The sequence below is a fragment of the Pongo pygmaeus genome, chromosome 3 (assembly GCF_028885625.2).
Source record: "Pongo pygmaeus isolate AG05252 chromosome 3, NHGRI_mPonPyg2-v2.0_pri, whole genome shotgun sequence".
NCBI lineage: Eukaryota > Metazoa > Chordata > Mammalia > Primates > Hominidae > Pongo > Pongo pygmaeus.
The window spans coordinates 12,299,934-12,327,929 of NC_072376.2; the positions used below are offsets into that span (position 1 = coordinate 12,299,934).

At 39.8% G+C, this 27,996-nt stretch overlaps 1 protein-coding gene and 1 pseudogene across 5 annotated transcripts in view; one reads left to right on the forward strand and one right to left on the reverse strand.

The window, feature by feature from the left end:
• Positions 1-548: 548 nt before the first annotated feature.
• RAB28 (RAB28, member RAS oncogene family) overlaps positions 549-27,996 on the reverse strand; it is a 172,945-nt gene continuing 145,497 nt past the window's right edge. For 2 of the 5 annotated variants that reach the window (XR_008502038.2, XR_008502037.2), the window contains exons 9-12: positions 27,358-27,431; positions 22,529-22,628; positions 22,018-22,154; positions 549-6,996 (exon numbers count right to left, since the gene is read on the reverse strand). The gene's annotated coding sequence lies outside the window, so the exon portion shown is untranslated. Of the gene's footprint in view, positions 6,997-19,786; positions 19,866-22,017; positions 22,155-22,528; positions 22,629-27,357; positions 27,432-27,996 lie in introns of those variants that run through there. The other 3 variants (XR_008502039.2, XR_010126008.1, XR_008502035.2) reach the window with 2 other exon arrangements.
• Positions 21,578-23,783, forward strand: LOC129034866 (heat shock protein HSP 90-beta-like; annotated as a pseudogene).

Sequence of the window (27,996 nt, forward strand, 5' to 3'; positions counted from 1 at the left end):
ATAAGTTCTACCTTGATGACCATGCTTATTTTTATGTATTTATTTATTTATTTATTTATTTTTATTTTTATTTCTTGAGACAGAGTCTCACTCTGTCACTCAGGCTGGAGTGCAATGGCATGATCTCGGCTCACTGCAACCTCCATCCGCCTCCCAGGTTTAAGCAATTCTCCTGCCTCAGCCTCCCGAGTAGCTGGGATTACAAGCACCTGCCACCACGCCCAGCTAATTTTTGTATTTTTAGTAGAGACGGGGTTTCACCATGTTTGTCAGGCTGGTCTCAAACTCCTGACCTCAGGTGACCCACCCACCTCGGCCTCCCAAAGTGCTGGGATTACAGGTGTGGGCCACAACGCCTGGCCTGATGACCATGTTTAAATGCAACCCACTCACCCTTCTACCAAAAGGACTCCTGATCCCCTTAACCCACACTACTTTTTTCTCCACATCATTACCTTGAAATATGACATAATTTACTTATTTTTTATGCTTACTGTTTATTGTATGTATTCCCCCATGGTGTCAACACACACTAGAATGAAAGCATACAGGAGGTAAGAATGTTTTTTATTTTACTCACTGATATTTCTCACCTGCTTAGAATAGCACCTGACACATAGTAGATACTCAAGAAATATTTGCTGAATAAGTAAATGAACCATAGATAAAGGTTGTGAAGATCATTAAATCGGAGCAAAGTATATGTAGCCTTCATATAAATATGGCAGAGTTAAAAATGCTTGTCCTTTACCCTTGGCATTCACTCCGTGTTTCTGTTCCTTCTCATCTTTTAAAAATTATTTTTAATTTACACATAGTTATTATACATATTTATGGGGTACAGTGTGATATTTTGACACAGGTATACAATGGGTAATGATCAAATCGGAATAATTGGTATATCCATCACTTCAAACATTTATCATTTCTCTGCGTTGGGAATATTAAAAATACACTCTCTTACCTATATAAAAATACACAATAAATTATTGTTAACTATAGTCACTCCAAGGTGCTTAGAATACTAGAACTGTCCCTCCTATTTAGCTGTAATTTTGTATTCATTAACAAAACTCTTGCCATCCTGTTCTCTCCTCTACCCTTCCCAGGATCTAGTAACCACTATTCTACTCTCTATAAGATCAATTTGTTTTAACTTCCACATATAAGTGAGATTGTGTGGTACTTGCTGTTCTGTGCCTTGCTTATTTCACTTAATCTAATGTCCTCCAGACTTATTTATATTGCTGTGAATGACAGTATTTCATTATTTTTATGGCTGAAAAGTATTTCATTGGGTATATGTGTGTGTGTGTGTGTGTATGTGTCACATTTTCTTTACCTACTTATCTGTTGATGGACACTTACGCTCAATCTGTATCTTGGCTATGGTGCTACAGTCCAGATGCACAATCCACATGCTACAATGCACATGTACAAACTTGGCATAGTTTGCAAATATCTTCTCCCATTCTGCAGGTTATTTATTCACTCTGTTGATTGTATCTTTTGCTGTGCAGAAGGTGTTTGTTTGATATAATGCAATTTGCCTATTTTTTGCTTTTGTTATCTGTACTTTCGAGGTCTTATTTATGAAAATTTTTGCCCATACCAATATCCTGAAGTATTTCTCCTGTGTTTTCTTCATAGTGCTACAAGAGTGCTACTATAAATATGGGATTGCAGATATTTTGTTGCCACACTGATTTCCTTTTCTTTAGACATATACCCCCTAATGACATTGCTGGATCATATGGTAATGTATTTGTAGTTTTTTGAGGAATCTCCATACTGTTTTTCATACTGGCTGTATTAATTTCCATTCCCACCAACGATGTATTTGAGTTTCCTTTTTGCCACATCTTTGTCCGCATTTGATATTTTTTGTCTTTTTAATAATAGCTATTCTAACTGGGGTGAGATGATATCTCATTGTGGTTTTGATATACATTTTCTTGATAATTAGTGATGTTGACCATTTTTATAAACCCATTGGCCATTTGTATATCTTCTTTTGATAAATATCTATTCAGTTCATTTGCCTTTTTAATCAGATTATTTGATTTTTTTGTTGTGGAGTTGAGTTCCTTGTGTATTCTTGATATTAATATTTTGTCATAGTTTGTGAATATTTTCTCCCATTCTGCAGGTTATTTCTTCACTCTGTTGATTGTTTCTTTTGCTATGCAGGTTTCGTTTGATACAATTCCATTTGTCTATTTTTTACTTTCGTTGTCTGCATTTTTGAGGTCTTATCCATAAAAATCTTTGCCCATACCAACGTCTTGATGCATTTCTCCTATGTTTTCTTCTAGTAGTTTCCAGTTTCAGGTCTTCAATTTAAGCCTTTAATCCATTTTGAGTTGATTTTTGCTTGTGGTGAAAGATAAGAGTCTATTTTTATTTTTCTGTGATGTCCATTTCTCCCAGCACCATTTATTGAAGAGACTGACCTATCCCTAATGCATGTTCTTGGTGAATTTGTCAAAAATCAAGTGGCTGCAAATATATGGACTTATTTCTGTGTTCTCTATTCTGTTCTGTTGGTCTATGTATCTTTTTGAATGCCAGTACTATGCTGTTTTGGTTACTATAGCTTTGTAGAATAGCATATTTTTAAATCAGGTAGTGTGATTTAAAGTTTTGTAGAACAGCATATTTTTAAATCAGGTAGTGTGATGCCTCCAGCCTTGTTCTTTTTGCTCGGGATTACTTTGGCTATATAAAGCCTTTTGTGTTTCCATATAAATTTTTTAGACTTTTTTTCTATATCTGTGAAGAATGTTATCGATATTTTAATAGGATTACATTGAATCTGTTTAGTGCTCATTTTCACACTATTAATTCTTCCAATTCATAAGCATGGGATATTTTTCCATTTGTGTGTGTGTGTCTTCTTCAATTTCTTTCACCAGTGTTTATAGTTTTCATTATAGAAATATTTCACCTCCTTGGTTAAATTTATTACTAGACTTTTTTGTAGTATTGTAAATGGGATTGCTTTCTTAATTGCTTTTTCAGCTACATCATTATTGGTGTATAGATATGCTACCGATTATTTTATGTTGATTTCATATCCTGCAAACTTACTGAATTTTTTATCAGTTCCAGAAGTTTTTTTTAAGTCTTTAGGTTTTTCTAAATATAAGATAATGTCATCTGTAAACAAGAACAATTTAACTTCTTCCTTTTCAATCTGGATGCCCCTTATTTCTTCCCCTGTCATATTGCTCTGGCTAACACTTCCAGTATTATCTTGAATAAGAGTGTTGATGTGGGCATCCTTGCCTTGTTCCAGTTGTTAGAGAGAAAGCTTCCAACTTTTCCCTGTTCAGCATGATGTTGGCTGTAGGTTTGTCACATATGGCCTTTATTGTGTTGTGCTACATTTCCCCTATACCTAATTTTTAGAGGATTTTTATCATGAATAAATGTTAAATTTTATCAAATGTTTCTTCTGTGTCTATTGAGATGATCATATGGTTTTTGGTTTTTATTCTATTGATGTGATGTATCATGTTTATGGATTTGCATAGGTTGAAATCTCCTTGCATCCCTGGGAAAAATCGCATTTGATCATGGCATATAATCTTTCTGACGTGCTGTTAGATTTGGTTCGCTAGCATTTTCTTGAGGATTTTTGCATCTATGTTTATCATACATATCAGCCTGTAGTTTTATTTTTATATTATATCCTTGCCTGGTTTTGGTATCAAAGTAATGCTGGCCTGGCCTCATAGAACAAATTAGGAATAATTTCTTTCATTCATTTTTTTTAAGTTTGAGAAAAAAGTTTCTTTTTTTTTTTTTTTTTTTTTTAAGTTTGGTAGAATTCAGCCATGAAGCCCTCCTGTCCTGGGCTTTTCTTTTTTAGGAGACTTTTTTTTCAGATTCAATCTTATTACTCATTATTGGTCTGTTCAAATTTTTTATTTCTTCCTGGTTCAATGCTGGTAGTTTGTATGTGTCCAGGAATTTATCAGTTTTCTCTAGTTTCACAAGTTGTTGGTATATAATTGTTCGTAATAGTCTCTAATTATTCTTTGTATTTATGTGATATCCGTTGTAATGTCTTTATTTGTTTGTTTCTGATTTTATTTATTTGGAATGTCTCTCTGTTTTTTTAGTTAATCTAGAAAATGTATTTTCGGCCGGGTGCGGTGGCTCACGCCTGTAATCCCAGCACTTTGGGAGGCCGAGGTGGGCAGATCACGAGGTCAGGAGATCAAGACCATCCTGGCTAACACGGTGAAACCCCGTCTCTACTAAAAATACAAAAAATCATCCGGGCGTGGTGGCAGGTGCATATAGTCCCAGCTACTCGGGAGGCTGAGGCAGGAGAATGGCGTGAACCCGGGAGGTGGAGCTTGCAGTGAGCCGAGATCACACCACTACACTCCAGCCTGGGCAACAGAGCCAGACTCCGTCTCAAAAAAATAAATAAATAAATAAATAAATAAATAAAATGTATTTTCAATTTTTTAATCTTTTCAGAAAACAAACCTTTTATTTTGTTGATCTGGAGTTTTACTCTCTATTTTCTTTACTTTTGCTCTGATCATTGCTGTTTCTTTACTAATTCAGTGTTTGGTTTATTCTTCCATTTCTCGTTCCTTGAGATCCATTAATAGGTTTTTTATTTGAAATCTTTCTTAATGAATATAGGCATGTATTGCTATATACTTCCCTCTTAATACTATTTTTGCTCTATCCCATAAGTTCTGATGTTGTGTTTCTATTTTCATTTATTTCAGGAAATTTTTTAATTTCTGTGAATTTCTTTCTTCACCCATTGGCCATTAATTTCCGTGTTTTGGTACAATTTCCAAAATTCTGCTTGTTATTGATTTCTAGCTTTCTTTCATATTTGTCAGAAAAAAACACTTGATATGATTTCAATTTTTAAACAATTTGTTGAGACTTCTTTTGTAGCCTGACTTATGGTCTATTCTGGAGAATGTCCCGTGTACTGATAAGAAAAATATGTATTCTGCAACCAGTGCATGAAATGTTCTGTAGACATCTGTTAGGTTTATTTGGTCTACTGCATAATTTAAACCTGATGTTTCTTTGTTGGATTTCTGCTTAGATAATTTGCTCATTTCTGAGAGTGGGTTGTTGAAATCCACAACTATTATCGTATTAGAGTCTATCTCTCACTTTAGATCTGATAACATTTGCTTTACATATCAAGGTGCTCCTATGTTGGGTGCACATACATTTACAATTGTTATATCTTCTTATTTAATTGACCCCTTTAGCATTATATAATGACCTTTTTGTATGTTTTTAGAATTTTTGTCTTAAAGTATATTTCTTATAACTACTTCTGCTCATTTTTGGTATTCATTTTCACGAAATATCTTTTATCATCCCTTCTCTTTCAGTGTCTTTACAGGTGAAGTGAGTTTCTTGTAGGCAGTATATAGTTGGGTACTTTTAATTGGTTCATCTAGTCTGTAACTTTTAATTTAGGAATTTAATCCATTTATTTTCAAGGTTATTATTAATTAGTGACGACTTACTCATGTCAGTTAGTTAGTTGTCTTCTGGTTGTTTTGTATATCTCTTGTTTCTTTCTTATTCTTTTATTTTGTATCTTTGTGGTTAGGTGGGTTTCTATGGTGATAAGATTTTATTCCTTCTTCTTTCTCATTTATATATTTTCCCTACTAGTAAGTTTTATACTTGTGTGTATTTTCACGATGGTAGTTATCACCCTTTCATGTCTGAATGTAGGGTTCCCTTAAGCATTTTTTGCAAAGCTAGTCTACTGGTGATGAATTTCCTCAGTTTTTGCTTGTCTGAAAAACTTTAATTCTCCTTCATATATGAATGATAGCTTTGCTGGGCATAGTATTCTTGGCTGAGTTTTTTTTCTTTCAGCACTTTAAATATATTATCCCATTTTCTACTGACCTGTAAGGTTTGTGCTGAGAAAGCTGTTGTTAGTCTAATGGATATTTCCTTGCATGTGACTTGAAGCTTTTCTTTGTTGTTGTTGTTGTTGTTGTTGTTTTAATTATTATTATATTTTAAGTTTTAGGGTACATGTGCACAATGTGCAGGTTAGTTACATATGTATACATGTGCCATGCTGGTGTGCTGCACCCATTAACTCGCCATTTAGCATTAGGTATATCTCCTAATGCTATCACTCCCCCCTCCCCCCACCCCACAACAGTCCCCAGAGTGTGATGTTCCCCTTCCTGTGTCCATGTGTTCTCATTGTTCAATTCCCACCTATGAGTGAGAACATGCGGTGTTTGGTTTTTTGTTCTTGCGATAGTTTACTGAGAATGATGATTTCCAATTTCATCCATGTCCCTACAAAGGACATGAACTAATCATTTTTTATGGCTGCATAGTATTCCATGGTATATATATGCCACATTTTCTCAATCCAGTCTATCATTGTTGGACATTTGGGTTGGTTCCAAGTCTTTGCTATTGTGAATAGTGCTGCAATAAACATACATGTGCATGTCTCTTTATAGCAGCATGATTTATAGTCCTTTGGGTACATACCCAGTAATGGGATGGCTGGGTCAAATGGTATTTCTAGTTCTAGATCCCTGAGGAATCGCCACATTGACTTCCACAAGGGTTGAACTAGTTTACAGTCCCACCAACAGTGTAAAAGTGTTCCTATTTCTCCACATCCTCTCCAGCACCTGTTGTTTCCTGACTTTTTAATGATTGCCATTCTAACTGGTGTAAGATGGTATCTCATTGTGGTTTTGATTTGCATTTCTCTGATGGCCAGTGATGATAAGCATTTTTTCATGTGTCTTTTGGCTGTATCAATGTCTTCTTTGAAGAAGTGTCTGTTCATATCCTTTGCCCACTTTTTGATGGGGTTGTTTGTTTTTTTCTTGTAAATTTGTTGGAGTTCATTGTAGATTCTGGATATTAGCCCTTTGTCAGATGAGTAGGTTGGGAAAATTTTCTCCCATTTTCTAGGTTGCCTGTTCACTCTGATGGTAGTTTCTTTTGCTGTGCAGAACCAAAGACAAAAACCACATGATTATCTCAATAGATGCAGAAAAGGCCTTTGACAAAATTCAACAACCCTTCATGCTAAAAACTCTCAATAAATTAGGTATTGATGGGATGTATCTCAAAATAATAAGAGCTATCTATGACAAACCCACAGCCAATATCATACTGAATGGGCAAAAACTGGAAGCATTCCCTTTGAAAACTGGCACAAGACAGGGATGCCCTCCCTCACCACTCCTATTCAACATAGTGTTAGAAGTTCTGGCCAGGGCAATTAGGCAGGAGAAGGAAATCAAGGGTATCCAATTAGGAAAAGAGGAAGTCAAATTGTCCCTGTTTGCAGATGACATGATTGTATATCCAGAAAGCCCCATTGTCTCAGCCCAAAATCTCCTTAAGCTGATAAGCAACTTCAGCAAAGTCTCAGGATACAAAATCAATGTACAAAAATCACAAGCATTCTTATACACCAATAACAGACAAACAGAGAGCCAAATCATGAGTGAACTCCCATTCACAATGGCTTCAAAGAGAATAAAATACTTAGGAATCCAACTGACAAGGGATGTGAAGGACCTCTTCAAGGAGAACTACAAACCACTGCTCAATGAAATAAAAGAGGATACAAACAAATGGAAGAACACTCCATGCTCATGGGTAGGAAGAATCAATATCATGAAAATGGCCATACTGCCCAAGGTAATTTATAGATTCAATGCCATCCCCATCAAGCTATCAATGACTTTCTTCACAGAATTGGAAAAAACTACTTTAAAGTTCACATGGAACCAAAAAAGAGCCCGCATTGCCAAGTCAATCCTAAGCCAAAAGAACAAAGCTGGAGGCATCAAGCTACCTGACTTCAAACTATACTACAAGGCTACAGTAACCAAAACAGCATGATACTGGTACCAAAACAGGGATATAGATCAATGGAACAGAACAGAGACCTCAGAAATAATGCCGCATATCTACAACTATGTGATCTCTGACAAACCTGAGAAAAACAAGCAATGGGGAAAGGATTCCCTATTTAATAAATGGTGCTGGGAAAACTGGCTAGCCATATGTAGAAAGCTGAAACTGGATCCCTTCCTTACACCTTATACAAAAATGAATTCAAGATGGATTAAAGACTTAAACGTTAGACCTAGAACCATAAAAACCCTAGAAGAAAACCTAGGCATTACCATTCCGGACATAGGCATGGGCAAGGATTTCATGTCTAAAACACCAAAAGCAATGGCAACAAAAGCCAAAATTGACAAATGGGATCTTTGTTGTTTTTATAATTCTCTGTTTGACTTTTTAGAATTTGACTATGATGTGCCTCAGAGAGGGCCTTTTGGGTTGAATCACAGATTCCCTTTTTGAATCTGGATGACCATACTTCTCCCAAGACTTGGAATTTTTCAGTTATTATTTCATTAAATATGTTTTCTATGTCTTTTCCCATTTCCTTTTCTTCTTTAACTACATAACATTTGTTCACTTGATGGTGTACCATAAACCCCACAGGCTTTCAATATTTGTGTTTGTTTTTGTCTCACTGGGTTATTTCAAAAGACCTCTCTGTCTCTCTCTCTCTCTCTTCTCTCTCTCTCTCTCTCTCTCTCTCTCTCTCTCTCTCTCTCTATATATATATATATATATATGTACTTCACGTTCTGGGATACAGGTGCAGAAAGTGCCGGTTTGTTACAAAGGTATACATGTGCCATAGTGGTTTGCTGCACCTATCCCATCATCTATATTAGGTATTTATCCTAATGCTATCCCTCCCTTAGACTCCCACCCACTGACAGGCCCCAGTGTGTGATGTTCCCCTCCCTGTGTCCATGTGTTCTCATTGTCCAACGCCCACTTGTGAGTGAGAACATGCAGTGTTTGGTTTTCTGTTCTTGTATTAGTTTGCTGAGAGTGATGGTTTCCAGCTTCATCCATGCTGGAACATGCACATGCACACGTATGTTTATTGCAGCACTGTTCACAATAGCAAAGACTTGGAATCAACCCAAATGCCCAACAGTGATAGCCTGAAAAAAGAAAATGTGGCACATATACACCTTGGAATACTATGCAGCTATAAAAAAGACCTGTCTTAAAGTTCAGAAATTCTTTCTTCTGTGTGATCTAGTCATTGTTTAAGCTCTTAATTGTATTTCTATTTTATTCATTGAATTCATTAGCAACAAGATTTCTGGTTTTTTTTTCAATGATATCTACCTCTTTGTTGAATTTTTCACTCAGATCATAAATTGCTTTCCTGGTTTCATTGAATTGTCTATTTGTTATTTGTTTTCTCTGTATGTCTCCGAGTTTCCTTAAGATCACTATTTGAATTCCTTTTCAGGCATTTTATCAATTTTCTTTTCTTTGGGGTCTGGTACTAGAGAATTACTGTGTTCCTTTGGATGTATTACATTTCCTTGATTTTTCATAGTTTTTTATATCTCTCAATATCTGCACATCTGGTGGAAGTTGCCGCTTCCAATTTTATGGAGTAGCTTTCATAGGGAAAGAGTTTTTCCTATAGATGTGTCCTATACTGTTGATTGGGTAAGGCACTTTGGCTTTGGTTCTGGGTGGGTGCAGTAGCGTAGTCTCCCTGTGATTTCTTGGCTGTAATCAATGTCAGCAGTATCTGCAAATGCCTCAGTGGCTTAGACTGTGGGTGTCTGTGGAAGCAACGGTGTGGCTTTGCTGGGGCTGGGGGCTCCCAATCAGACTACTTCTCAAACCCTGGGGGGGTTGGGGTGTGCCAGGCACTGCGGATACACTGGTTGTGGGGGCAAGGTTATTGGTAGTAGCATGCACCTGGTGGGCTGTACCCAAGTCACTGAAGAGTGCAAACAATGCACAGTGGCTCAGGCAGTTCAGAGAGTGAGAATGCTGGCAGTTGCAGGCATTGGACAAGTTCTTGTGCCAGTTCTCAGACCTTGTGGAAGTATGTGTCAGCTGTCTCAGTCTTAGGAGCATCCTCTTCACTGTGTTGAGCTGCCCATTACTTGGAGCATACGGTGCTGTGTGTATTCAGGTACCAATGTTGCAGCTGTACTGCTGGGTCTAGCTGGGTCCATGGCATTTCAGCTTTTTGTGAGGGTGTGGTGAAATGATAGCACAACCCCAAGAATGTGGAGATGCAGATGGTATTTTGCTCCAGAATAGAATGGATTCCAGCAGTGTTTCTGTTTTTAAAACGGCACCAAGCCATAAAAACTTGCATTCCAGGGAGTGCGTTGTGGTGGAGTTTGGGGAGGAAGGACCTAGCATGAGTTCCTTCTCTGGAGTAATGCACCCACATGAACTCCAGGCAGCTTCCCGCTCTGGGCTCAAGGCCTGCCAAGATTATGAGGCTCTGCTGTAGCTGGAATTGCACGTATTCACATTGGTAATGGGTAATTCTGGAGATCTTTTCCCCAGCTTACCTTTTTCCCACAATGGAAAGTCTTTCTTTGTTCCAAGCCAATTTCAACTGGGTGTTTTTGCTTCCCTATCTATGTTGTCACCTTGAGTTTCTGTGCTTCAGAGGGTTTTCATCTCTTCCTTGCTGAGTTCCATTGTTCTCCCTTAGACACTCTATTCAAGGTACAGTTATTTATGTGTTGTTTTGGTTCTTCTTTATGGAGTAGGTGAGTGTTGACACCTTTAGTCAGCCATCTTGACGACCCTGTTCCTTCCAATCTTGACCTCATGCTTACAGAGCCCACACCCTAAAAATCTACATTGTTTTATATTAAAAAAATACCTTGTTACTCTACAAGTGGTAAATGTAGCACTTTTCTCACCTGGTTTCTTAAAGGATTAAGGCATGCCTAAAATGGTAGAGTCATTGTCCCTCTCAAAATAACATGAGGTTTTGATATATTATGACACCACCATGGTCTCTACCCTCTCCAAACTTCTATTTAAATAGTTCTACTTGCATTTACTACTATTAATATATAATTAATTTTCAGCATCTTTTTAAATAGGTGTTTGAAATATGAGAGGTGATTTTCAACATGTGGCAGTCATTTCTATACTTCTTCCATTATGTTGCAAAATAAGGACCAATCTCTCAGATCTTATTTCTTGTACTGTTAAGTGCTCAGAAACTTTCTGTGTAACTTGTGAAATATCAGGAGCAGTCTTTATCCTAACCATGGAAAAATGCTTTTCTAAGACTGGAGCACATGTTACAAAAATTGGACCAAAGATAAGCTAATGGGCTCAGCAGGAAAGAAAAATTAGCAATGCTGATCAGTCAGGGTTCTGTTTAAATTCTGACTGCCAATTCTCATTGTGGTTTGAACTCTTGTCTGTATTTATTGTAGGCCCAAATGCCTATTAGTTCTGTGTTTCTCAACTGGGACCCAAGCTCAGTCAACATTTTCATAGCAATAGTGAACTGTAATAATTATGCTACTGCCCAAGTCACAAAGACCTTCTATTTCTGAGAATTCATCTCCTCTCCTGTTGCCCTGGCAAACATGTTTGTGTTTCTGACTCTACATCTCTGTCTGTGGTTGCTGGAACCAAAATGGATGCCTGACCCAAGCTCCTTGTTTTTGAACTAGGATTCTGAGACAGTCTTTGCGTGTGGTGGCAACCGAGGAGATGTAAACTCAAGACCTTGAAAATAGTCATCATTTTCCCACTGCAGTAGAGAGAAGCAGGGCAAGCAATTGGCGAAGAGAGAATAAAAACAGATGTACAAGGAGGCAAAAACAAGAGGAGAATAAAGACTGCCTAGGTTCCTGTTCACTTTCCAATTCTTAATTCCAGTCCCTTCAGAGCCCCACTGCTCCTGGATTCCAAGAACTACCTGTCTTTTTAACAATGACTCATTTTTGCTTAAGCCCACTCATGCTGGTTACTTGCAATAAACAGTTTGTGCTAAGACTTAAACATTACAGTTACAGTTGAGCAAATAAGGCTACACTACCCAAAAGAATGAAAAATAAGACGCTACCTAAGTTATTTACCAATTATTTTTCCCTGGTTTGTATAATAAATCTAAAAATAGTACTAAAATTCTTCATAAAGAATTCTGATTGCAATACTGTCAAAATTTGCCACCCAGGTTCCCACCTGTTCATCTGTCAATGTATCCTGCCCTCTGTTTCTTCCCTAAGCACATGGCTTATCAAGTTATTTTCCAGATCTGAAATTTTGACCAGTCCTTCATTGTCTTCAAAATAAATCTGATTCTTCTTATGACATTTTTCATCAGACAACCATCAGCCTTTCTCCCTCAGCTCTTTTACTATCCTTCACTCAGCCTACTCACACCTACAAATAAAGGACTCTTGGTATCCTATGATATGATCATTATGCTGGTGTTTCCTATGGCTACACTGATCAGTATGACTGCCACTATTCACGTGTGGCTGTTTGCGTTTAAATTAATTAAAATTAAACAAAATTAGAAGTTCATTCTTAAGTCACACCAGCCATATTTCAAGTGTTCAATCGGCATATGTGGCTAGTTGCTACCATATGGGATGAGACAGATATTGAACAATTTCAACACTGCAAAATGTGCTACTGGACAACATTTCTGTAAAGTGCCCTTTCTTCTCCCATCTCTTCCTGTCCAATCCTCCTTATCCTTTCAGGTCACCATCTTAACTGCCACTTTCTTTCCACATGAAAGCCATATAGCCCTCGGTATAATAGAATTCCAAAATCTTTCATCTTTTCAATCTCTTCTGGTTAAACATCCAGGCTCTGAATCCTGGCTGGAAACCTCTTCCCTGCTCACAAGCTGTGTAACCTTGAACAATTTACTTAACCTGTCTGTGCTCACTTTCTTCATCTGTAAAATAGAGATGATAATAATATTTTTCCAGTTGCCTTGTTATAAGCATTAAAGTTATTCATATATATCTCTCTATATATAAATGTACAGTATTAATGTGTGTAAAGGCTTAGACCAGAGTCTGACACAAAGTAAGCTCCCATGGAGTGGTCCCTGTGAGCAGCAGTGACAGCACAGATCTTTCATCACTTAGGTACAAGTCTCGCCTACTCTTTCTTCTACATTCTCCCTTCCTTGAATGAATGATGCAAGTCTAATGTGGACTTATAATAGAAATAAAAGAATGACTCCAGAGGAAGAATGTACAGAAATAATTATGATAAACATAAAGAAGTCTAAGGACCATTAAAGTTAGTATCTAATTTAGACATTGGCATTTAAAGATCTCTTTTTCAAAGAGCCCTTGTTTCTAGCACCTAACATATGTGGAAATGACAATGCCGACCTTGTACATTTGCATGGCAATTGCTAACAACTGATAAGACTTCACTCCTAACACTCACTGCTTGGCTGCCACTGGCTTCTGACACACATGCCCTAGGGAAGTGCAGAGAAGTGAACTGTAAGAGAGGTCAAAGAGAAAACCAGCTTTGATTGGAAGTAGCAGACCTTTTGCTCTTTTAAGGCACCTCATGCCGCAGTTCTCAGGCCAACTTTAATGGGCTTTTAGCAACAGGATTTATACTCAAGACTCAACTTGCCCTGCTGATCAGCTTTCAAAGGCATTCTCTTCTAAGAAGGCCTGAACACCTTAGAATGCAGGCCCTCTTAGCACTAAGATCACAAAAAACAAAGAGGAAAATGAGAAGAAAAAGAAAGGGAACTGGGCCAGGTGTGGTGGCTCATGGCTGTAATCCCGGCATTTTGGGAGGCCAAGGCAGGCAGATCACTTGAGGCCAGGAGTTCAAGACCAGCCTGGCCAACACGGTGAAACTCTGTCTCTACTAAAACTACAAAAATTAGTCAGGTATGGTGGTACTTATGTGAAGCCCCAACTACTTGGGAGGTTGAAGGAGAATCGCTTGAACCCGGGAGGCGGAGGTTGCAGTGAGCCGAGATCACACCACTGCACTCCAGCCTGGGTGACAGAGCAAGACTCAGTCTCAAAAAAATAGATAATATAAAAATTAAAAATGAATAATTTAAAAAAATACAGAAAAAGAAAGAGAACTAACATTGCTGGGTTCCAGGCTACCTACAGGCCAGGTGCATCTGTTGGTTTTTCATCCTCATTCAATTTATGCTTCCTTTGATAATAAATGAGTAAGTAAAATGAGACCTAAAAGCATGCAGAAACTCTTATATTTCATCCCACCACTAGTAAAACATGGCCGAGTAAAAACTTTCTGAATCATATCTAACATCTAGAGGTTTTAAGTATGGGATCTGACAACCTAAAAAGACTGGATTTTCACTTTGTTCATTCATTCACCGGTATGCTCACATAATTGTTCTAGCCACTGGAGATAATAGCAACAAATAAAACAAAGAGCCTCATATACCACATGGAATACTATGCAGCCATAAAAAGAATGAGTTTGTGTCCTTTGCAGGGACAAGGATGAAGCTGGAAACCATCATTCTCTGCAAACTAATACAGGAACAGAAAACCAAACACCACATGTTCTCACTCATAAGTGGGAGTTGAACAATGTGAACACATGGACACAGGGAGGGGACGTCTCACCCCGGGAACTGTCAGAGGGTGGGGGGCAAGGGGAGGGAGAGCATTAGGGCAAATACCTAATGCATGCGGGGCTTAAAACCTAGATGATGGGTTGAAAGGTGCAGCAAGCCACCATGGCACATGTATACCTATGTAACAAACCTGCACGTTCTGCACATGTATCCCAGAACTTAAAGTAAAAAAAAAAAAAAAAAAAAAAGCGCCTAGAGGAATAAGTTTTCATGATCTATTGCACAACATGTCAACTATAGTTAATAATAATGTATTCTACACTTAAAAGTTACTAAAAGAGTAGATTTTAAATGTTCTCACTATGAAAAAATGGTAAGTAGGTAAAGTGATAGATATGTTGATTAGCTTGACTTAAATATTTTACAATGTATACATATATCAAAATGTCACATTGTACTTAATAAATATATACAATTATTCATCAATAAAAATATTTTTTAAACATGTCTAATCTCACGGAGTTTTTTCTCTTCCTTCCTTCCTTCCCAGAAATATTTGTTGAGCACCTACTACATGTCAGATATGGTTACAGTTGCTGGGAATAGATCTATGAACAAAATAATCCATCAAGAAACTCATGTTCTAACAGGAATAGACAGTAAATAAGTAAATTATATAATATTACAGTAAATAAATAAATAATATACTATTAGAAGGTGGTAAGTGCTGTGGAAAAGACAGAGCAGAATAAGGAACAATTTGAGTGGTGATGGTAGGGGGCAGTAATTGCAACTTGAATGGGGTGGTCAGGATAAGCTTTATTAAGAAAGGTAGCAAAGACCTTTCTTATGCAAAGGTGCTAAGGGAGTGGGAGAAGAAAATGTCTGAGGAAGAGTGTTGCAGACAGAGAGAACATCTTGTGCAAAGGCTTGGAGGTATCTGTATTTAAAACACAGATTTGAAATATTACAACAGTGGTTCTCAGTGTGATCTGGGGACCCCTTGGGGTGCTGAAGGTCCTTTCGGAGTCTGCAAGGTCAAAATTCTTTCTTAATAATACTGACATGTTATTTGCCTTTTTTATTCTCATCTCCTCACAAGGGTACAGTGGAGTTTCCCAGGAGCCACATGGCATGTGATGGCATGAACACTAGGACCGCTAAGAAACATGTGCTTCTGATTACTGTGTTTTTAAAGCTTCTCAGTTTTTGTTTCACCCCCATGGTCTAATAACTAGATATGGATAACACCAGAAGGCTCTATTATAGTTGCCCATTCAGAAATGACTTTCCTACTTGCAGAAATAAAATGAGTAAGTTCTGAGGATCTAGTGTACAGCATAACTATAATGTACAGCCTGACTATACTTAATAATGTTGTATTGTACACTTATAATTTGCTAGGAGAGTAGATCTTAAGCATTATCAAAACATACACAAAAAATGGTGATACATGTGTTAATTAGCTTGACCCTGATAATTATTTTACAATGTATACATATATCAAGTCACTACATTGTACACCTTAAATGTATACAATTTTTATTTGTCAATTACACCTCAATAAAGCTGGAGGAGAAATGACTTCCCCAAAGTCACAGAGCTAAGCAAGGATATTGACAGAATGGATACCAGGTTTGCCCAACTCCAAAATCCACACTCTCCCCACCATAACCCACTCTGCCAGAAAGAACTGTTTTGAAAATAAAGAAAGCTCCTCTCAGATTCAAATGGTTGCTGAGTAAAATCTGAGTCAGAAGCACTTCTGAGGGCACTATCCAGAATCTGTTCAGAGGAAGCTCAAAGGAATGGGATCACATACAGTGCATCACAGAAGGGCTTTGTATTAGTCCTTTTTCACTCTGCCGATAAAGACATACCTGAAACTCGGTAATTTATAAAGGAAAGAGGTTTAATTTACTCACAATTCTACATGGCTGGGGAGGCCTCACAATCATGGCAGAAGGGGAAGGAAGAGCAAAGGGGTGTCTTACATGGCGGCCAGTAAAGAGAGAAATGAGAACCAAGCAAAAGGGGAAACCCCTTATAAAACCATCAGATCTCATGGGACTTATTCACTACCATCAGAACAATATGGGGGAAACTGCCCCCATGATTCAATTATATCCCACCAAGTTCCTCCCACAACACATGGGAATTATGGGAGCTACAATTCAAGATGAGATTTGGGTGGGGACACAGCCAAATCACATCAGGCTTCTCCCCAGATTGAAGACCAAGGTGACTTGAGCATGTCTTCAAAACGAAAACATCACATCAGATGCTCTGGGAATGCCTCCTCTCAGCAGCATTCTCTGCTTACTGACAATAACCCACCCACAATTCCTGGGGCCAGGACTGCTGGGAAAATGTCAACCACTCTGTTCCCTTACCTCTAGTCACATCAAATATCTGGTTTGTGTCTCTTTTATTGTACAGCTGCAAAAGGCAGCATCATTGCTCTGGCATTCTGACACTTGAGCAAAGTCCAAGACCAAATAAAACCTGTGTGCCCAGAGGACCCACTTCTGCTCACTCAGACTATCCAGAAAATACTATGGGTGTTCCCACCTCCTGCAACTGGAGGGCCTCTGTGAACAACAAATAGTTTCTTTGTAGAAAAGAGCCTGGTAGAAACAAGAATCTTTTGATAAATCTCTCAAAGACAACGAAAGTGCTCACAAGAGGACTCTGCAGAGGATCTCATTTTAAACACATGCTCTATAAAATGGAAGCAAAAACCTAAGTGGGTGTATGCTTTAGGGGAACTATGGTAATTTATATTTTGTTGCTTTAAAAGAGCTCATTCATTTCAATGCAAGTGCAGAAAACTACATTTCCTGACTTCCTCAAGCTACCTTCAGCGCACCTTTGGTGGCAAGGTGGCACAGAAGAAGAATCCTGTCTTTGGGAACCAAAGTCCCAAGTTCAAGGCCAAGTGCTTCATTCTAGCTATGAGACCAGAGCAGAATGGCTCAGTTGATTCATGTATAAAATAAGGGTAAAATTACTGCTCATTGCAAACTTGAATTAAATGAAAACTAAAATGAGTCATAGTGAAACACCTGGCAGAATGCCTGGTCTAAAGTGGCAATTCAATACGCAGTAATTGTCTTCTTAGGTACAGTGATTATCACTGATTTTTTAAAAAACAGTTACAGGCAGTGAAGTCGAGATGACATCAGAGGGTGACCAGCCAGTTGTGAGCCCTCATGGGGCATCTCCTTCTGGAATGCATCACGATCCCAGCTCTGGTCATCAGTCTTTGAGGTTTAGAAACTGGTTCAGCACATTCAGAGAATCCATCTCTTGCTGATACACTGGATGGATGGTATGAAAGTTAATTCCCTGTCGACTGCATCATGGGGTGCCAAGATTAAACTTTATTTCTGGGTGTGCCTGTGAGGGGGTTTCTGAATGAGTCTGGCATTTAAAATTGGTGGATCAATAAAGTAGATTGCCCTCCCCAATGTGGGCTGGTATCATCCAATGTGTTGATAACAAAAAGGCAGAAGAAAGAGGAATTTGCCCCTTTTGCTTCCTGCCTATCTGAGTTTGGACGTGGGTCTTCTGCCCTTGGACTAAAACCTACACTATTGACTTCTCTGGTTTTCAGGCCTTTGGACCCAGACTGGAACTATACCACCAGCTTTTCCTAGGTCTCCAGCATGCAGACAGCAGATATGGGACTTCTCAGTCTCCCTAATCATGTGAGCCAACCTCATAATTAATCTCTTAGTGTGTGTGTGTGTGTGTGTGTGTGTGTGTGTGTGTGTCCCACTGGTTCTGTTTCTCTGGAGAACCTTGACTAATAACAATTTCTTGATCCTGTGGTCACTTTCTCTTTTTTTTGAGACAGGGTCTTTCTCTGTTGCCCAGGCTAGAGTGCAGTGGCACAATCACAGCTCACTGCAACCTCCACCTCCCCAGTTCAAGTAATCCTCCCACTTCAACCTCCCAAGTAGCTGGGACCATAGGAGCAAACCACCATGCCTGGCTAATTTTTGTATTTCTTGTAGAGACAGGGTTTCTCCATGTTGCCCAGGCTGGGCTTGAACTCCTGGCCTCAAGTGACCCATCCACTTTGGCCTCCCAAAGTGCTGGGATTACCTTGTGGTCATTTTCTTAATTTGCAAATAAGCTTATCCTTTTACCGGCATGAGACAAAAGCGTCCCTTTCCTAAACATGAAGGATCAGCCATCAAAATCATCACATGGTCATGAGAACTAAGTACAGAAGGTCTCAAGCCAGATGTCACCTAGACTACTGTCCTCCAATAATTACATTTGCATTTAATTTTTGTGTTTTCATTTAGATTATAGCCTTTAAAACATAAATGTATATTCTAGATTTGCACTACCATATGTGGATACTAGTGTTTTAAATTCATATTCATTAAAATTATTAACAAATCAAGTTTAAATTCCAGTTCTATCCCACTGGCCACAGTTCAAGGGCTCAACAGCCACATGTGGCTGGTGGCTGCTGCACCCCTCAGTGCAGAAAGTCCTATCAGACAGGGCTGTTCTCAGTCATCTGGATTGTTTGGACAACACGTGTTGCCATAAGATTTCAGACCTCCAATTAGGATTTGTGTTTACTGACAAATTAGAGCCCAATAATACCACTTTGACAAAGAACTTAAAGAGAACCAAGTATCTAATCGGCATAATACATTCCCTTCAGCAGCCATATTAAAAGGTGCCATAGTACCATATTGGTGGGAGAACAGGGGTGACACCAGGTGGGGGAAGGGACATGGTAAAGTATCTGCAACCACTGCAGTAGGAGCAGCAGCAAAGGTATCATCAGTGGCTTCTCAAGCCACCCGAGCCTGACAGCAAAATAGAGTCCACAATAATAGTGAGAAAACAGGACTGTCAGGCTCTGTGGGAGCCCCTGCTTCCTAAATTCCTCTCAACCCATCCAGAAAGTCACAGAGTGTCTCCTGTGTGCCTGAAAACATACAGGCTGTTGTTTGGAAAGCAAGTCCTCTTGGCTGTGGGACAGAGCCTGTCATGCTGTCTTCCCCTGCTGGACCTGCTCAGGTGACACCCTCTGCCACTTCCTGCTCCAGGCGATGGATCCCCTGGCTCACACTCAGGCCCCTGTGCCTAACCCCAGCCTGGAGAAGCCAGATTGCTGCCTCCTAAGGTAGAAGAAATATCTACTATCTGTATGGCTTTGTCTCATTAAGCAACATCTTTCAGGCATTTCAGCAACACGTAATTTTACTTTATTTTTAATTGTTCTATCTTTCTCTTTTCAGACACCAGCATAAGAGCCCAGCAAGAAACAGGGCAAGAGGACTAACCAAGTGCTAAGTACCATGCTACACTCACCCATCCACTCCACATCTGAAGTCCTTGAAAAATAACGAGCATCTTCATTTTCTTTTCCATTGAGGTGCACTCCTTCAGGCTGAGTCGGGGAAAAATATAAATAGAAACAAACTAAGAATCTAAGATTCCCTCCATATGGAACTGTTAAATATACATTTATATAAGAAGGAAAGAAAACAAATTAGCTGTGGTTATATCTCGGGCAGTGGGGTTCAATTGTTCGACAAGTATTTATTGAGCGCTTTCTAGGTGCCAAGTACAATATAAGTTATTGAGGATATGGCAGTGAAACACAACAGACCAACATGTCTAACTTTATGGAATTCAGTGGGGACAGACAAACAGCAAAATACATAGTTAGTGTATCAGATTGTTCCATGTACCATGGTTGAGGCAGGAGAATAGGGTCTGGAGGCAGGGAACCTAAGGCTGATTCACACTGACTTCCTAGAACTAAATTGAAAGGAAAACACCAACTTTTCACGCCTAAGTAACAAAAGGACCAGAGGCTACTCCCTTTGCATCTCCCTCCCTCCCCTTTTACTGTGTGGCAGATGGAAAATTGAAAGTCCCTCTGATTGGTTGCTTTCCACAACCAGTCAGACTAATTGTGTGCCAAGTCTTCATTTGCATAGGCCTGTAACTTTGTAACTTCAATTTAGCCTCGAATTGGCAATTAGATATTTGCATGGGTATAACTTTGTAACTTCAGCCTCTGATTGGTTGCTTTCCACAATCAATCAGACTGATCTCGGGCCACTACTTCATTTGCATGGGGTGTACATCAAGTGGCCAATGGAAAACCTCTAGAGAATATTTGGACCTCAGAAGATCCTGTAACAAGGGCCCTTGAGCTGTTGATCAGCCCACTCCTACCCTGTGGAGTATACTTTCATTTTCAGTAAATCTCTGCTTTCATTGCTTCATTCTCTCCTTGCTTTCCTGTTCATTTTGTGCAATTCTTTGTGCAAAACACCAAGAACCTGGACAACTTGTAGTCAAGACACTCCACCGATGTCATGGAGAAACATGAAGCTGAGATGGAAGCTGGGGCCAGATGTGAAGGTGGAGGGGAAAGGTGAGTGCTATTGCAAACAACATTCAGCAAGGACCCCGCTGACAAGATAGCATTTGCACATAGGGCTGAAAAAGGTAAGGGAGCATCCTGAGACCAGTGGGGATTGTAAAATTCCTTCTTGGCCCTCTGTCCTTAAAATCCTCTAGAATCACTTTCGTCTTTCAAGTATCACCACCTCCCAAGATTGTGTTGAGCTTTGTTTTCAGGAATTTCCACTAACAAAACAGTATCCTGAGTTGTTTTGTTTTGTTTTTGTAGCACTCCAAATCTGGTACATTCTTTCACATGAACCAGTGACTGCCTAGAAATGCTAATAGGCTCTCTGTCCCCCAAATAGCTGCCTTATCAAAAGCAATATTTATGGCAGGTTATATTTTTCCAAAGCCCTCTTCAGGCTTCTATCTTTTTGAAACATCTGATGTTTCACATTGTCTTACTCATAGACATGTTTACCTATGTAAAATCTCATTAGGGACAGTCAGCATCAGTCAGAAAAATACACTCCAGGTATTTCACATAAAAAGGGAGATAGATGCTAACAAAATCCTTAGAAGAGACGAGCAGAAAAGAACTAGAGAGAGCTCCCTCCAGCTCTCAGATTCTCCCCAGCTTTTGGAGGACCCAGAAGTTGAAAAAGTCACAGAACGGCTCTGGAGTCACTCCGGCACAGCATTTGTGCTGCCTGTGTGTTGGAGAGCCAGCCCATCTTGCCCTCTAATATGTGTAAGCCTTTTCTTTTCAAGATGCCTGAGGAAGTGCACCATGGAGAGGAGGAGGTGGAGACTTTTGCCTTTCAGGCAGAAATTGCCCAATTCATGTCTCTCATCATCAATACCTTCTATTCCAATGAGGAGATTTTCCTTCGGGAGTTGATCTCTAATGCTTCTGATGCCTTGGACAAGATTCGCTATGAAAGCCTAACAGACCCTTCCAAGTTGGACAGTGGTAAAGAGCTGAAAATTGACATCATCCCCAATACTCAGGAACATACCCTGACTTTGGTAGACATAGGCATTGGCATGACCAAAGCTGATCTCATAAATAATTTGGGAACCATTGCCAAGTCTCGTACTAAAGCATTCATGGAAGCTCTTTAGGCTGGTGCAGACATCTCCATGATTGGGCAATTTGGTGTTGGTTTTATTCTGCCTACCTGGTAGCAGAGAAAGTGGTTGTGATCACAAAGCCCAATGATGATGGTATGCCTGGGAGTCTTCTGCTGGAGGTTCCTTCACTGTGTGTGCTGACCATGGCGAGCCTATTGGCAGGGGTACCAAAGTGATCCTCCACCTTAAAGAAGATCAGACAGAGTACTTAGAAGAGAGGCAGGTCAAAGAAGTAGTGAAGAAGCACTCTCGGTTCCTAGGCTATCCCATCACCCTTTATCTGGAGAAGGAACAAGAGAAAGAAATTAGTGATGATAAGGCAGAGGAAGAGAAAGGTTAGAAAGAAGAGGAAAATAAAGATGATGAAGAAAAGCCCAAGATCGAAGATATGGGTTCAGAAGAGGAGGATGACAGTGGTAAGGATAAGAAGAAGAAAACTAAGAAGATAAAAAAGAAATACATTGATCAGAAAGAACTAAACAAGACCAAGCCTATTTGGACCAGAAACACTGAAGACATCACCCAAGAGGAGTATGGAGAATTCTATAAGAGCCTCACCAATGACTGGAAAGACCACTTGGCAGTCAGGTACTTTTCTGTAGAAGGTCAGTTGGAATTCAGAGCATTGCTATTCATTCCTCATCAGGCTCTCTTTGATCTTTTTGAGAACAAGAAGAAAAAGAACAACATCAAACTCTATGTCCATCGTGTGTTCATCAGGGACAGCTGTGATGAGTTGACACCAGAGTGTCTCAACTTTATCCGTGGTGTGGTTGACTCTGAGGATTTGCCCCTGAACATCTCCCAAGAAATGCTCCAGCAGAGCAAAATCTTGAAAGTCATTCACAGAAACATTGTTAAGAAGTGCCCTGAGCTCTTCGCTGAGCTGGTGGAAGACAAGGAGAATTACAAGAAATTCTATGAGGCATTCTCTAAAAATCTCAAGCTTGGAATCCACGAGGACTCCACTAACTGATGCCACCCATCTGAGCTGCTGTGTTATCACACCTCCCAGTCTGGAGATGAGATGACATCTTTGTCAGAGTATGTTTCTCGCATGAAGGAGATACAGAAGTCCATCTATTACATCACTGGTGAGAGCAAAGAGCAGGTTGCCAACTCAGCTTTTGTGGAGCGAGTATGGAAGTGGGTTTTCAGGGTGGTATATATGACTGAGCCCATTGACGGCTACGTGTGAAGCAACTCGAGGAGTTTGATGGGGAGAGCCTGGTCTCAGTTACCAAGGAGGGCCTGGAGCTACCTGAGGATGGGGAGGAGAAGAAGAGAATGGAAGAGAGGAAGGCAAAGTTTGAGAACCTCTGCAAGCTCATGAAAGAAATCTAAGATAAGAAGGTTGAGACGGTGACAATCTCCAATAGGCTTATGTCTTCATCCTGCTGCCTTGTGACCAGCACCTACAGCTGGACAGCCAATATGGAGCAGATCATGAAAGCCCAGGCACTTCGGGTCAACTCCACCATGGGCTATATGATGGCCAAAAAGCACCTGGAGATCAACCCCAACCACCCCATTGTGGAGTCACTGTGGGAGAAGGCTGAGGCAGACAAGAATGACAAGGCAGTCAAGGACCTGGTGGTGCTGCCGTTAGAAAGTGCCTTGCTGTCTTCTGGCTTTTCCCTTGAGGATCCCCAGACCCATTCCAACTGCAACTACCTCATGATCAAGCTAGGTCTAGGTATCGATGAAGATTAAGTGACAGCAGAGGAACACAGTGCTGTGGTTCCTGATGAGATCACCCCTCTTGAGGATGACGAGGATGCATGATGCATCTCGCATGGAAGAAGTAGATTAGGAATTCATAGTTGGAAAACTCACCATTGTATAGTGTACCCATGGATCCCATGGCATCATCGAGTGCCCACTTGGCTCCCCCTGCTGATGTCTAGTGTTTTTTTTTTCTCTCCTGTCCTTGTGTTGAAGTCAGGAAACAAGGGTGTCAAGCCCCCATTCCCTCCCTACTCTGACAGCAGGATTGGATGTTATATATTATGAGGTTTTTTGTTTATTTTTTTCATTTTGTTCTGAAATTAAAGTATGCAAAATAAAGAATATGTCATTTTTATACAAAAAGAAGTCTCCAAACAATCACTGATAGAACAACTGCCAGCAGCAAGAGACAGGTCATTCGAGGTTGACACCTGCAGGCCACTGCAGAGGCTCATAAGCAAAAGCCAAAACCCATGCATCTGCCCACAACTGCCAGAGGAGTAATCATATTGATTTTGCTTCTGCTCTTCTTCTTTTTTTGGACTATTTTACAAAACTACTTTTAATTGAACATATTCATGGGGTACATAGTAATGTTTCTATATGTATAACGTACAGCAACCAAATCAGGGTCATTAGCACATTCATCGTCTCAAATCTTCCTTGCAGCTATTTGAAACTATATATTTTTGTTAACTATAGTCATCCTACAGTGGTATGGAACACTAGGACTTATTCCTCCTATCTAGCTGTAATATTGTATCCTTTCACAGATCTTTTCCCAACCTGAACCCATCTGATCTCATCTGCCCACTTTCTAATCACACCTTAGTGCCCATCATGGATTAATTCTCATCTGAAATCTTGCTGCAAGAAATTTTGGAAAATATTATCCCCAGGCTTCAGCCCCTGTGATTTAGGGAAGAGCATGGAGTCTGTCCCAGATGAATGGGAATGGTGCTGACATTGGTAATCAACTCTCCTGCACAGTCAATTGCACAGTCCCTGCAATTTTCAATTGAAAATGTTGCATATGGAAAGTAAAGTTCCTTCCTTATTATCACAGCTCAGGGTAAGCCCAAAAGCTCAGTTTCCACCCAAAGGTGAGAAATATAGCTTTTATCACCTAGGTATCCACAGGTTCCCTGAATGTTAGTTGTCCTGAGGAAATAGCAGGTAGAATTCTCCCAGTTGTAGAACTCTACTCCCTGAAGGACTGGACAGCTGGTGGGCTATTGATACAACATTGCTCCCCTCAGACAAAGTGGTTGGCCAACACTGGAACCAATACACCTGGCTTTCAGGATCTTTTCCGACTTTTCCTCTCTTCCTTGCTGCTCAATCATGCCAGCTCATCCCATTTGACCTCCAACACAGAATACCCTGGAGCTTAATATCCTTCCCAATGGGCCCTAATGTGCCATCAAAAAGAGCCTCAATGGAGCATTAAAATAGACCCCTAATTAAGAGCAATGGAAGCCGACTCTTTTCTCTTTGAAGGCTCCCTCTGCACAAAATATTGTCTCATTTCTATTTTCCCGGGGAGAAGTTTTCTATCAGTCCTGGGAAAGATTAGTCCCCACTTTAGAATGGCCTAAAATATTACTTATTTTAATTCCAAAAAGAAAGGCCAAAAAGTTGAGTGTTCACGTAATTCTGTAAAGGTATTAAGCCATGGTGCATGTGCTGCTACTGAAGAATTCCCAGGCACTGAGATCGAGGCCAAGAACAAACAACTGTGGATTTGACATCTCTCTGGATTAGTGCTCTCCTGAGTTCTGATTGATAAAATTCGTGACAGTCATTCAGGAACGCACATTCACAGAAGGGCAGCCATGATCAAATCATATCATGTGCAAATTAGATTTTACAGAAAACAGAATTGTCTTTATTTATTCCAAGTAAATTGACAACTTTCCTATCAGTAGGCTGCGCAGATGAAGTGAACCCAAAGGCAAACGCATTTATATTGCAGAGGGAGTATTCAAAGCACACTTGTATAGATGAAAAAATACGATACTGTGTGAAAACCAAGTACTCTGTAATCTACTAGGAGACCCATAATACAGCCCTTACTCCTAAGAGCACTTTTATTGACTTTTCTGCAACAGATCCCTTGAGAATCTGGGGAATGGTGGACCCCACAGAAATCTGTTTGCTAGAGCTTTATCTGCTCCATGTGCTTCCCAACCCCCTACTCCTGGTGCCTTTAGAGAACTCTTCCCCCACTCTACGTGTTCTGTAAGAATGTCAATATCAATATTTAGAGTAAGGGTGCAAAGATGACTCAGGCTGATCAACCAGAATGGCTCAACACCCTAGACCCAGTGAGTGGTGATAGCCATCTATATGACCCATGTGGGGACTGAAAGTCATTTTCATACCAGTGGGTGGTACTAAGCTGGGAGGTGTGTGTGTGTGGAGTCATCCTTGTGGCTTTTTTGTTCACAAAGTAAAAAGATCCCCAAATCAGAATGAAGTCAGGGGCAAACTGAGTTGCAAGGTAGACAAAAACAGAAACAGTGCAATTAGATTCAGCCACACTGGAAGCTGTTACGGAGTGGGGTATGAGCTCCAGGAAAATAAGCCAATAAATTACTTTTATGTTCAAGATTTGTCTTATCCAGCCAAGAAAGTCCAGAATTAAACAGATCCCCTCTCTAAAGAAAATGCATATAACTACCCATGCATAAAATAATTCATATAATTCCAAGAGCTTAATGCACATAATATCAAAGCTTAAAGCCCTTTTGTTGTTGTTGTTGTTGTTGAGACGGAGTTTCGCTCTTATTGGCCAGGCTGGAGTGCAAATGGCACGATCTGGGCTCACTGCGACCTCCACCTCCTGGGTTCAAGTGATTCTCCTGCCTCAGCCTCCTAAGTAGCTGGGATTACAGGCACCTGACACCACACCCGGCTAATTTTTTTTTTTTTGTATTTTTAGTAGAGAAGGGGTTGTGCCACGTTGGCCAGGCTGGTCTCAAACTCCTGACCTCAGGTGATCCACCCGCCTCGGCCTCCCAAAGTGCTGGGATTACAGGCGTGAGCCACCACACCCAGCAGATTAAAGCCCTTCTAAGGACCTCAGGTTAAGAGCCCCTGCTCATTGAGTTTACTAGGTGGCCTTAGGGTTGATTTTACCATCGAAACCTTCTTCCTATGCTACGAGGTTGTTTTACATGTAAAAATGTTAGACCCTTGGAAGGCAAACACCACAGACCATTAATAGTCAGTAACAACCATTAACAAACAGTCCAAGGATAATAATTATGATTCAGAACAACCTGCATAGAGTTGTTTGGCCACAAAATGATGAACAAGTGACATTTGGCTCTTATGATTTGAGTTCAAGCAAGTTATTTTTCCCATCTGAGAAATTTCCTTATTTATATAATAAAAAGTTTCGACAGATTTCTAAGGGTCCTTTCACTAATGGGTCTGTTAAATTAACCACAAGTGCTTCTCCCATTTTCAACTGTAATACAATTTAAAGCCGAGTCAACAAATGAAATATTTTTTCCATGAGCACAGCACTTTTCCCATCCCCCATCTGTGAGTCCCAGTGTTATAAAGACTAGCTTTGGTTTCTTATTCACCCAAGGAGTTTGTTAGAATAGTATGCAGAGGTGCCTGGCAGAATAATAAGTGTATCACATTACCCTTTAGTGGCTGTTCTTTTATTTATTCCAGGAAGACTCCAATCTCAATTCAATCTTCTAGTTCAGCAATCTCCCTAGGAGCGTTTGGAAAAGAATGTGTTAATATGTATATGTAAACCTATTAAAAAGCCACGCAAAGAATTTTAAGATGAAATGCCAGAATATGTTGGAATATTCTCATTGGAAAAATAAAATTTAGATTTTGCTATTTAAAACGTGGAAGTACCTTTGTGCTAGATTCATCTCAAGAGAAAAATTAGTGAATGAATAACTGTAGCTGAAATATAGTATTTTTATTTTCAGAATCATGGAGTAGGATCCCAGTCTGTATGCCCACCCTGAGATTTATTCAGAGCTGGCAATGATGGAGGAAGAGTATGGACCCAACAGGATATCATTTAATACGGGAGAAAATAAGAGTATCCTAGTAGGGAAAAATTCACCCTAGGGACTGTACACTCCTTTCTACAACTTTGGCCAGAGAGCACTGTGTTCGCATCAGTAGGGTGGGTCTAAGGGCCGCTCATGTTATCAGACAGCCCCTAGTCCTGTACACAGGGCTCAGGCCTGATTTGTGATAAGGCAGATGTTGTAAAAGAGCAATACAAGTTAAAAGAATAAGACAAGTTAAGTGCAAGG